The sequence below is a fragment of the Erpetoichthys calabaricus genome, chromosome 12, assembly GCF_900747795.2.
Source record: "Erpetoichthys calabaricus chromosome 12, fErpCal1.3, whole genome shotgun sequence".
Lineage (NCBI taxonomy): Eukaryota > Metazoa > Chordata > Cladistia > Polypteriformes > Polypteridae > Erpetoichthys > Erpetoichthys calabaricus.
In genome coordinates, this window is record NC_041405.2 from 158466217 (window position 1) to 158478338 (window position 12122).

Genomic DNA, 12122 nt, shown 5'->3' on the forward strand with positions numbered 1-12122 from the left:
CTTTACTGCCACCTCCACTCCTCTCTCGCAAGCTCTAATAATAATAATAATAATTCTTTACATTTATATAGTGCTCTCCACACAGGGAGGACCCGGGAAGCGAACCCACAGTCTCCTTAATGCAAAGCAGCAGCGCTACCACTCTGCCTCCCGACTCCGGCTCCCCAAATGGAGTACACTTCACCCAGAGGTGCTCCCTGATGACCTTCCTGCAGCACTTCCTGGTGTGGCGGAACTGCTGCATGGGCACCTGGAAGCACCCCGGGTGTAATGAGTTCCTGTTCCGGCAGTGGGGTGCAAGTGCTGCAGCCCATGGCTCCGTAACCATCTGGGCGCCCCCCCGACGGTGGCCAACGGGCCCCAACAGGGTTGAGCTTCTAAGCCCAGATGCAAACCAGGGTGGCTGCCCTCTCACGTCCTGGGGAGAGATATTGTTCCTCTCCCGGTCCATCCATCGTCCAGGCGTCCCGGCTGAGCAGGAGCCCCAGCCATCCACCACACTACGGATTTTGCTGCTCTAACTCATTAATGTTCATGAGTGATCACAATCCCTTTAGTCTCCCAACTGGTTTTATCAGAGGCCCACCCTGTCCTCATCCTCCAAATAATGTGGGGTCACTTGGTAAGTAGGTGCAGTTAGGGATCCGAACCCCAAGGGTCCCGGGGCTCACAGTTGCTAGCCAGAAACAACCTTCCGGACATGTCAACTCTAAGTGTGTTAATCCAACTGCAGATACTTGCTTGTATTTTTATTAGGTTGTAAAACATTGTTACACTAGCTTAGTACAGGGGTCCTCAAACTCTGTGCTGGGGACCCCCCGTGGCTGTCGGTTTTGCTCCAAACAGATTCATAATTGGTGACAACACCTGATAACCCTGATCTCATTTAATTAGCTGGTATTTTTTGTTTCTTTTATTCTACATTCAGAAAAGCACAGCAGCCTGATTTTTTACATTTATAACTCACGAGCCGGCTCTGCCCGCGTATTAGTGAGACAGGACAGTGAGGAGGGCCCACCCAGCTCTCTACTCCTGACGTCACTCTGTCCCCTCCCCTCGGCCCGCAGCCTCTGTCTCAGATTAGCGTGAATATATCACTCCTGCAAGCGAACTCTGATTCTTAGCACACTACGAGAAATTGCAAAATCATCCAGAATGTTCAAGCAAATTCAAGAAACAAAAAAAAGATCTAATTCCGTTAAGTAGTCCTCTTGTTCGTTAGTTAAGTGGAGTTAACGTTACACGCGTGAGTGAGGAGGGCCTCGCAGCCCGATGAGTCTTTCTCGGATTCGCACTAATAAATCGTTACCGCAAGCTAACTCTGATTCTTAGCGCAATGAGAGAAGTCGCAAAATATCATCCGAAATGTTCAAGCAAATTCGAGAAAAAAAAGATCTAATTCCGTTAAGTAGTTCTCTCGTTCGCTAGCTAAGTGGAGGCAAACACGTGAGTGAGGAGGGCCCCGCAGCCCGATGAGTCTCTCGGATTCACGCTAATAAATCGGTACCGCAAGTGAACTCTGATACTTAGCACAATGAGAAAGTCGAAAATATTAACCGGAATGTTCAAGCAAATTCGAGAAAAAAAAAGATCTAAGTCCGTTACGTAGTTCTCTCATTCGCTAGCTAAATGGAGGCAAACGCGTGAGTGAGGAGGGCCCCGCAGCTTGATGAGTCTCTCTCGGATTCACGCTAATAAATCGTTACTGCAAGTGAACCCTGATACTTAGCACAATGAGAAAGTCGAAAATATTAACCGGAATGTTCAAGCAAATTTGAGAAAAAAAAAGATCTAAGTCCATTAAGTAGTTCTCTCGTTCTCTAGCTAAGCGGAGTTAAGGTTACACCCCGAGACAGACGTGTGAGTGAGGAGGGCCTCGCAGCCTGATGAGTCTCTCGGATTCACACTAATAAATCGATACTGCAAGTGAACTCTGATACTTAGCGCAATGAGAGAAGTTGCAAAATCATCCGGAATGTTCAAGCAAATTCTAGAAAAAAAAAAGATCTAAATCCATTAAGTAGTTCTCTCGTTCGCTAGCTAAGCGGAGTTAAGGTTACACCTCGAGTCAGACGCATGAGTGAGGAGGGCCTTGCAGCCCGATGAGCCTTTCTCGGATTCGCACTAATAAATCGGTACCGCAAGTGAACTCTGATACTTAGCCCAATGAGAGAAGTCGCAAAATATCAACCGGAATGTTCAAGCAAATTCTAGAAAAAAAGCGATCTAAATCCATTAAGTAGTTCTCTCGTTCGCTAGCTAAGCGGAGGCAGACGCGTGAGTGAGGAGGGCCCCGCAGCCTGATGAGTCTCTCTCGGATTCGCGCTAATAAATCGGTACCGCCAGTGAATTATAGAAATTATAGAAAATAAAAGATCTAAATCCGTTAAGTAGTTCTCTCGTTCGCTAGCTAAGCGGAGTTCAGGTTACACCCAGAGTCAGACGCGTGAGTGAGGAAGGCCTTGCAGCCTGATGAGTCTCTCTCGGATTCGCACTAATAAATCGGTACCGCAAGTGAACTCTGATACTTAGCCCAATGAGAGAAGTTGCAAAATATCAACCGGAATGTTCAAGCAAATTCTAGAAAAAAAGCGATCTAAATCCGTTAAGTAGTTCTCTCGTGAAAAGCAGACAGACATACAGACGGGTCTAAAAGACTATAAGAAATCTGGCGGTTGGACCACAACATTTTTAAAATCGTTTCTTAGCGAGCAGCTATGGGCCGAGGGTAACCAACATTCTGAATTTCATGGTTCGGGAGATTTTGTGATGAGTGACTCAGTGGTATTTGGCTTTTTTTATATATACAGATTTAGCAATACTTCTGTTTTTGCTATTGATTTAAATGCTTAACTCTCTTTTGTTGATTTCATTCTATGTTGCCCTTTCTCTGTACAGTTTTCCCCCTTCGTTGTATCTTCCATCCATCCATCCATTATCCAACCTGCTGAGTCCTAACTACAGGGTCACGGGGGTCTGCTGGAGCCAATCTCAACCAGCACAGGGTGCAAGGCAAGAAACAAACCCTGGGCAGGGCGCCAGCCCACCGCAGGACTCGTTGTATCTTAATAATGACAATTTAAAAATGAGCAGAGCAGACATCCAGGCAGAAAAAACGGAATAATCAAAGGCTGCGACTACTTGAGCGTCAGACCCACTAATTAGTAAATAATGGATTAATTAAACAATTAGAACATGTGGAAAAGAGGAATGAAAATTAAGATGAAAATATTGTTAAAAAGAAAAAAATACATTATTCCCATATAACTGCTTGGTACATTTTAATTATTTTTTTTTTTTTTACCAAACTCTAATTTCTGTATTGTTCCCAAAACACAGAACTTGGGAAATAACAACAGTTCACTTAATTAGCCCAGGAGTCCAATTAAAAACAGAAGCGAGTTGGAACAAAAATCTGCAGCCACAGGGGCTTAATAAATAGCACATGATATTTGCTTTACACAATTTAGGATGGGATTAGTGTGCTTTTATTGAAGTGCTTGGCTGATGTTAATGGTGGTGTCCAGCAGGGGTCAGTGTTGGAGCTGCTGCTCTTTTTGAAACAAATGATTTAAATTGGAATACAAGTAACAAGCTGGTTAAACTGGCAGATGATACCAAGAGAGGTGGATTAGCAGATAATTTTGAATCCGTTAAATCGTCACAGAGGGACTTGGACAATAGACAGGCTTGGGCAGATTTGTGGACGATGAAATGTAATGTCAGGAAATGTAAAGTATTACACATAGGAAGTAAAAATGTGAGGTTTGAATACACAATGGGCGCTTCTCAAACTGTGTGGCGCGAAGTAACAAAAAGGGGGCGTGAAGATGTGAAAAAAAGAACCAAAAATATGAAAAATACATCTATTGAAACCAAAACAAATTAACTTAAACTACATTCTGATACTAGAAAAATAAATATAGAGTTAGATAAATGTCGATAAAAGTTTAGTAGGTATAATACAATATGCATCTATGATATATCATTAATTAAAAAAGAACAAATCGGTATTAGTGGGCTCCTGTCAAAAAAACGTTAGGGGGGCGCAATTAAAACTGTTATGAAAACTCGGGTTGCAAATACTTAAAGGTTGAGAAACGCTGGAATACACAATGGGCGGTCGGAAAACTGAGAGTCCACCTTATGAGAAGGATTTAGGAGTCGTAGTGGACTTGACATGATCAACTACCAGACAGTGTTCAGAAGGCTAACAGAATGTCAGGTTATATAGCGCCTTGATGTGTGGAGTACAAGTCACAGGAGGTTCTGCTCAAACTTTATAACACACTGGTGAGGCCTCATCTGGAGTCCTGGGTGCAGTTTGGGTCTCCAGGCTACAAAAAGGACATACACTATATTGCTAAAAGTATTGGGACACCTGCCTTTACATACACATGAACTTTAATGACACCCTATTCTCTTTAATATGGAATTGACCCACCCTTTGCAGCTCTAACTTCTTCAGCTATTATGGGAAGGCTTCCCACGAGGTGTAGCAGTGTGTTTATGGGGATTTGTGACCAGGAGAGCATTGGTGAGGTCAGGCACTGATGTTGGATGAGAAGGTCTGGCTCAGTCACAGTCTCCGCTCGAATTCATCCCAAAAGTGTTCTGTCGGGTTGAGGTCAGGGCTCTCTCTGTGCAGGCCAGTCAAGTTCCTCCACACCAAACTCGCTCCTCCATTTCTTCATAGACCTTGCTTTGTGCACTGGTGTGTGTGCAGTCATGATGCCATCCCCAAACTGTTCCTACAAAGTTGGGAGCATGAAGTTGTCCAAAATGGCTTTGTAGGCTGAAGCATTAAGAGTTCCTTTCACTGGAACTAAGGGGCCAAGCCCAACCCCACACCATAATCCCCCCTCCACCAAACTTTACACAATGCAGTCAGGTGAGTTCCATACTCCTGGCCAGACTCGTCCATCGGACTGCGTGATTCGTCACTCCAGAGGACACGTCTGCACTGCTCGAGAGTCCAGTGGTGTTATGGTGGGCTTTACACCACTGCATCTGACGCTTTGCACTGCACTTGGTGATGTCAGGGTTGGCTGCAGCTGCTCGGCCATGGAGACCCATTCATCCCATGAAGCTCTCTCTACGCTGCACTGTTCTTGAGCTGTTGGAGGTCTGTAGCTATCGACTCTGCAGAAAGTTGGTGACTTCTGCACATCTCAGCATGCGCTCTCCCCGCTCTGTGATTTGACGTGGCCTACCACCTTGCTGTTGTTCCCAGTTGCTTCCACTTTGTTAAAATACCACTAACAGTTGACTGTGGAAAATTTAGTGGCGAATGGACTTATTGCACAGGTGGCATCCTATCACAGTACCAGGCTTGAATTCACTGAGCTAATGAGAGTGACCCGTTCTGTCACCAATGTTTGTAGAAGCCGTCAGCGTGAACTTTTTTCACGTTATCATTATGGGGTGTTGTGTGTAGAATTCTGGGAAAAAAATGAATTTAATCCATTTTGGAATAAGGCTGTAACATAACAAAATGTGGAAAAAGTGATGCGCTGTGAATACTTTCCGGATGCACTTGTACGTCCATAGCCTGCAGCTCATTCGCCGTGTGAGGCGCCGTTGGGTCCCCCATCCCCACGCCTCCCACGTAGTTGGCTGCCTGCCTAATATAAGGCCGTCTGTCGCTCCGGTCTCTTCATTCCCTTCCTTGCTTCGCCACGGTATTCATGTCTCCCTGCTGATAACTGCAGCCTTTTTATTTAATCTACATCTTCTCCGCTGTTTTATTGTTTGTTATTATGATTATAGTTATTGTGTAGGTATTTTAGACTTAGTTTACATTGTTCAGGTACCCATTTGCTTTTTCGTTCCAACCGTACCCCCATTAACATGTCTATGGAGGTGATCACCATCGATCAAAGAACTGTCACTTACCGAGTGGTTTCCATGCCAGGAGATGGCGACTGCCTTTTCCATTCTCTGTGTTACATATTGCACGGCCATATCAGGCTCACTCTTGATATCCGGAGGAACATTGTGTCTTATGTATTGAATGACTGGGACAGGTTCAAGGTGTGGACTGATGACGGTACAGGAGCACTATAAGACTGAAATGCTTAAGCCCTTCACCTATGGTTCTGCATGTGAGTTGATGGCTGCTGCTGAATTGTTCGGTTGTCGCTTTCAAGTGTACAGAAATGGCCAAATATTTTACACCTTTGGAGAACTGGCAATGCCTCTTAAACGTCTTAGATTCACAGGTGACGATATAAGTAGTGGACACTTTGATGTTTATGAATGTTTAAACTCTCAAATGCTGGATGCAAAGTTATCGATGAAACCCATTTCACTTTCCAGTAAGGCTCTGCTTTGCAATGACAATAAGTCTCAGGGACAGACCCTACAAAAGGTTGGCATTGATTTGAGGCGAGATTGCTTTTCACATGGCCAACTGTACGCTGCATGCTCAAGAGTAAGCTCAGCACACAGCTTGGTCATATTACAACCAGAGGGGCGAACTGACAACATGGTATACAAAGAGATCCTTAACAAATAATTATTGGTATATTTTCCCTCAGTTTAAAATGGTTTACTTTTCTTCTTAATAAAAATTTTAAAGCAGTACTTCGCCGCTGTGAAGCGCGGGTATTTTGCTAGTCTTTATATATAATATGCTACTGTGGCCGTCCGTTTGTCTGTCCAGGATTTTAAATCACCTGTAGCTCGCAAACCGTTTGACCTGAAATTTGGTACACATATACTACGTGATGTCTACTGTCTGCTTTCGGGGTGATAATTGACTCCCAAGGTTATTCCTCTTTTTATTTTTATTTTATTTTATTGTAGAATCAGTTCTCAGCGGTGGCCAGCAGGGCGGCGCATTCTCAGTTTATCTCTTACTTTCTTTCCTTGCTTCCCTTAATTTCCTAACCGTCCTTCTAACAACAGGCGTTCCCCCTTCTCTGTCCTCGGACAGTTTCTGTACGTCCTTCTCTTCCTTCTCTGTCTTTCTGAGTTGCTCAATATCGGTGGTTTTGCCCTGAGATTTAACTAAAAAAGAAATATGGCATATGCCTGTATTTAACTATTTACTTAACATACCTAACTCACACTAAGTTTAATGCTTATAAAAGATCACACTAAGGTTTATATCTGCTTGTGCTAATTCATTTTTATTTTCCAAATTCTCTTGTGAAAAGCGGACAGACATACAAACAAACAGACAGATGTTGGGTTTTCTTTACATATAATACATTACTCTGGCTGTCCATTTGTCTGTCCAGGATTTTAAATCACTGGCAGCTCACACACCGTTCGAACTATTGACCTGAAATTTGGTACACATACACTACGTGACGCCTACTATCTGCTTTCGGGGTGATGATTGACTCCCAAGGTTATTCCTCTTTTTATTTTATTGTAGAATCAACTGTCGGCAGTGGCCAGCATGCGTATGGGCGCCGTTCTCATTCCCTACCACCTTCTCCATCACTTCCTCTACCTCTTCATATCTTAAATCATTCTTGAGTTAGACTGAAGACTTAAGTGCCAGCTTAAGTGAAAAAATTAAAGAAAATGTACTAAGTAATTGCAACACAAACACTGACTTGATCAGTTTTAACGCAAAAAGATGCTGATGAAAGAGAAGAAGTGGGCCGCTAGAGTGGAGAAGAGACCTGCACAGGAAGGAGCAAACGCATCAAGATCTGAGCAAACGAATGCTAAACGTACAGAGAAAGAGGAGGAAAACTAGGACTGCTCAAGTCAAGTGGATTCACTGCACGTTATCATGCAGTGCGCCATTACTGGTGCACGATAATGCACTGTACGCCCAAACCACTGTGATACGCTTGCTGAATTTGGTTGTTTGAAGCTTCAGCAGGGTTCGATATTAGCGGTGAGACAAAAAGGTGTAACATTTGAGATCGAGTGCAAGAGCAAGCAAGACGTCAGCCCCCCCACCCTAAGCACAATTCACAATGCGGTAACTGTCGACGTTTGTGTCTCTGTGGTAATGTGGAAGTCGCTCAGCCTTGCACTGTGGTAGCCTACAATTACACAAGCGGTGGGTCGATTGTGCGGATCCATCACGGATATTCTACTCACTTGTTTGCAAGCAACAGAAAAAAAATATAAGACAAGTGCAGAAAAAGACACACGTCTACTTGTCCCGATTGTGACGTCGGGCTGTGCATTGGTGGCTGTTTCAAAACGTGTCACATTAAGGACGTGTACTAAATCTGCATCAGTATAGCAGGGGACACTTGACAGGCCTTTCGATGTTTTGGTATTGATGTGTTTCGGTAACACGTAATCACATTTTTTCTTGTTGAAAAGAAATTGTACGTTTTTTGGCTCATTTTTCCTGGGTAAACATAACGTTAGGGAGGCTACAGTTCTGAGGTGTGGGTGGAATCCAATCAACGACCACCAGCAAGAGCAACCGCCCACAGATACTCCTCAAAATGGTAGAAATGGTAAGAAAAATGTGGGAAAACGCTATTTATCTTCAAAAGCATTTTAAAATGTATTGTGGACAGTAGGGGGCACTCCAGCTCTTAAACAAGTTCAAAGCACAAGGAGTCTTTATTTGTGGCAAACTCTTCCCTATGAGCGTTTCCCACCACAATCGCAGCCACAAGTACAATAAAGCACAATAAATCACACTGTCTTCTTTTCTCTCGCTCTCGGTCACTCACTGCCTCTTCCACTCCTCCTTGTAAGCGTCTTCTGCGTCCACCCGACTCTGGCTCATCAATGTGAGGTAGGCAGCTCCTTTTATTCTAATTCTCCTGGGAGTGCTTCCCTTGATATGATGCTGCAGCTCCAAAGCACTTCTGGGTGAGGTGGAAGCCCCATGGAATACGGACTCCCAAATCCCACAGCTCCCTCTATTGGGCTCCAGGGGTACCAGCAAGTCTGTTCCTCAGGACTACAGTTGTGGCCAAATGTTTTTGTGAAAATTAATATTTGTGTCATTCTCAAGTTTGCTGCTTCAGTGTTTTTAGATATTTTTGTCAGAGGCTTCTATGGTGTACTGAAAGTAGAATTACAAGCATTTCAGAAGTTTCAAAGGTTTTTATTGACAATGACATAAAGTTTATGCAGTGAGTCAATATTTGCAGTTTTGGCCCTTATTTCTTTTTCAAGACCCCTGCAATTCACTCTGGCAGGCTGGCAATCACCTTCTGGGCCCAATCCTGACTGGTGGCAGCCCATTCTTGCATAATCAGAATTGCATTTCTCTGTGCTTTTCTTATATTTGTTCTGTTGCTTGTGCATGATGAGGGAGAATGTCAGCGCCTGATCAGCGATAATACATGTGCCCCTTGTGTTACTGTAGGCTGCCACAGCACAAGACGTAGTCACTTCTGCATTTCATTGACACAAACACTGACAGTGGCTGAATTGTGAACAGAGCTTAGGAGCCTGACGCCTTTCTTGTCCTTAAACCCGATTGCAGTCATTTTGCCACACAGATACAGCAACCCACAGCTTTAAAAGACTGAGGTCACCAGGCATATCAAAGCATTTCAGTCGTACAGTGCCGGATTAGAACAATCTGGACGAGAACAGGCCATTCAGCCCAACAAAGCCTGCCAGCCCTGTCCACTCAGTTCTTCTAAAATAACATCAAGTCAAGTTCTGAAGGACCATAAAGTATACCACACTACTTGGTCGCTCATTCCAAGTGTCTATGCCTCTCTCTGTAAAGGAAAACTTCCTAATGTTTGTGTGAAATTTCCCCTTCACAAGTTTCCAACTGTGTCCCCGTGTTCTTGATGAACTCATTTTAAAATCATCGTCCTGATCCACTGGACTAATTCCCTTCATGATTTTAAACACTTCAGTCAGGTCTCCTCTTAATCTTCTTTAAAGGCTCAGCTCTTTTAATCTTTCCTTCTAACTCATCCCCTGTAGCCCTGAATCAGCCTAGTCGCTCTTCTCTGGACCTTCTCTAGTGCCGCTATGACCTTTTGGTAGCCTGGAGACCCAAACTGCACACAGGACTCCAGATGAGGCCTCACCAGTGTGTTATAAAGCTTGAGCAGAACCTCCTGTGACTTGTACTGCACACATCAAGGCGCTATATAACCTAACAGTCTGTTAGCCTTCTTAATGGCTTCTAAACACTGTCTGGCAGTTGATCGTGTTGAGTCCACTACGACTCCTAAATCCTTCTCATGAGGTGGACTCTCGATTTTCAGACCTCCCATCGTGTATTCAAACCTCCCATTTTTACTTCCTGTGTGCAAATCTGCCCAAGCCTGTATGCTATCCAAGTCCTTCTTTGATGATCAGAGATTTTTGATTATCTGCCAGTCCACCTGTCTTGGCATCATCTGCAAACTTACCCAGCTTGTTATTTATATTCCTATCTAAATCATTTATAGATATTAAAAGTAGCAGCTGCCCTAGCACTGCCCCCTGCTGGTCACCACTCTTCTGAATGAGCTCCTCTCACCATCACCCTCTGCTTCCTGTCTCTGAGTCAATTCTGCACCCATCTACACCCCACACCCTGAACTGCCACTTCTTTTAGTTTGATGTCCACCCTCTCATGTGGCACCTCATCAAATGTTTTCTGAAAGTCCAGATAAATAATCTCATCTGCTCCACTCTGATCGTATCCTTTTGTTGGATCCTCATAGAATTCCAGCCTGTTAGTAAAACATGACCTCCCTGTTCTGAGCCCATGCTGACTGTTCCTAATAACTCCTGTTCTTGCTAGGTGTTGCTCAATCTTATCCGTAATAATTTCTTCCATTAATTTTCCTGTGATGCACGTTAAGCTTACTGGCCTATAGTTGCTTGATCTGCTCTGTCACACTTTTTATGTAATGGGATGATATTTGCCATTTTCTAGTCCTTTGGAATCTCTCCAGTGTGCAGTGACTTCCTAAAAATGTGTATCAAGGCTTTATATCTGTACTCGCTAGCCTCTTTAACAACTCGAGGGTGAATATGATCTGATCTGGTCCTGGTGATTTGTTTGATTTCAGCCTATTTAATCTGAGCAGCTCTTCTCCCTCTACAATTTCCAAATCCCTCAGTACCTCCTTAGTAGTCCCATTGACCTGTGGGGGGTTATCCACCTCCTCACTTGTGAAGACCTCAGAAAAATGCAAGTTTAGAGCATCTGCTTGATCTTCCTTTTTATGTAAAGGGATAACATTTGACATTTTCCAGTCCTTCAGAATTTCCTCAGATTCACAGTGTATTCCTAAAAATAAGTGTCAAGGGTTTATATGAGTACTTTGCTAACCTCCTTAGGCCACTCGAGGGTAAATCTCCTCTGGCCCTGGTGATTTGTTTGGAAGCATCGGTTTCACTATTCGTCACTAACACTTGATTCAACTAAAGGTTCAGTTTCAGTTTGTTCTAAAATTGGCTTTACAGCTTTTTATTTACGTGCCATTGTGTGTGTGTTTTAGTTGAAGGATCCACCCAACTCGTGAATATTAATAAGTTGCCATAGAGTGGCAAAATGCATAGAACTAGTCATGATATTTCACAGCAAAATATTATTTCAACCACTAGATGGCAGCAGAAAACTGCCCCAAACATTATTCAGACTTAACACTTCATTACAGCTTAGACTGAGAGGCACTAGGGCTTAACCGTAGTTGCAAAGAACACCAAGGAGGTTATTCACATATTAAGGCTAAGTAAAATCTGGCTGATATTGTCCCTACAAATGTCCAAGTCTCACTGCAGGCCTTGTATATTACAGGATATACCAACCCAGCTCTTACCAGTCAGTCTATATTTGCTATTGCACCACATCGTCATGGAGTAAGGAACATAAAGGACCCCGATTTCATGCACATGTGCTACGGTGTCTTAAGCCGAGCTCTTCGCTCCAGCAGGTTATCATCATCATCCTTTATTTGGTAAAAGCCAGTGGTTCTCAATCTGTAGGGTGGGCCCCCCTAGGGGGGCACGAAGTAACAAAAAGGGGGGCACGAAGATGTGAAAAAAAGAAAACGAGAATCGAAAATATGAAAAATACATCTATTGAAACCAAAACAAATTAACTTAAACTACCTGTACCTTCTGATACTAGAAAAATAAATATAGAGTTAGATAAATGTCGATAAAAGTTAAGTAGGTATAGTGGGTACGGAAAGTATTCAGACCCCCTTCAATTTTTCACTCTT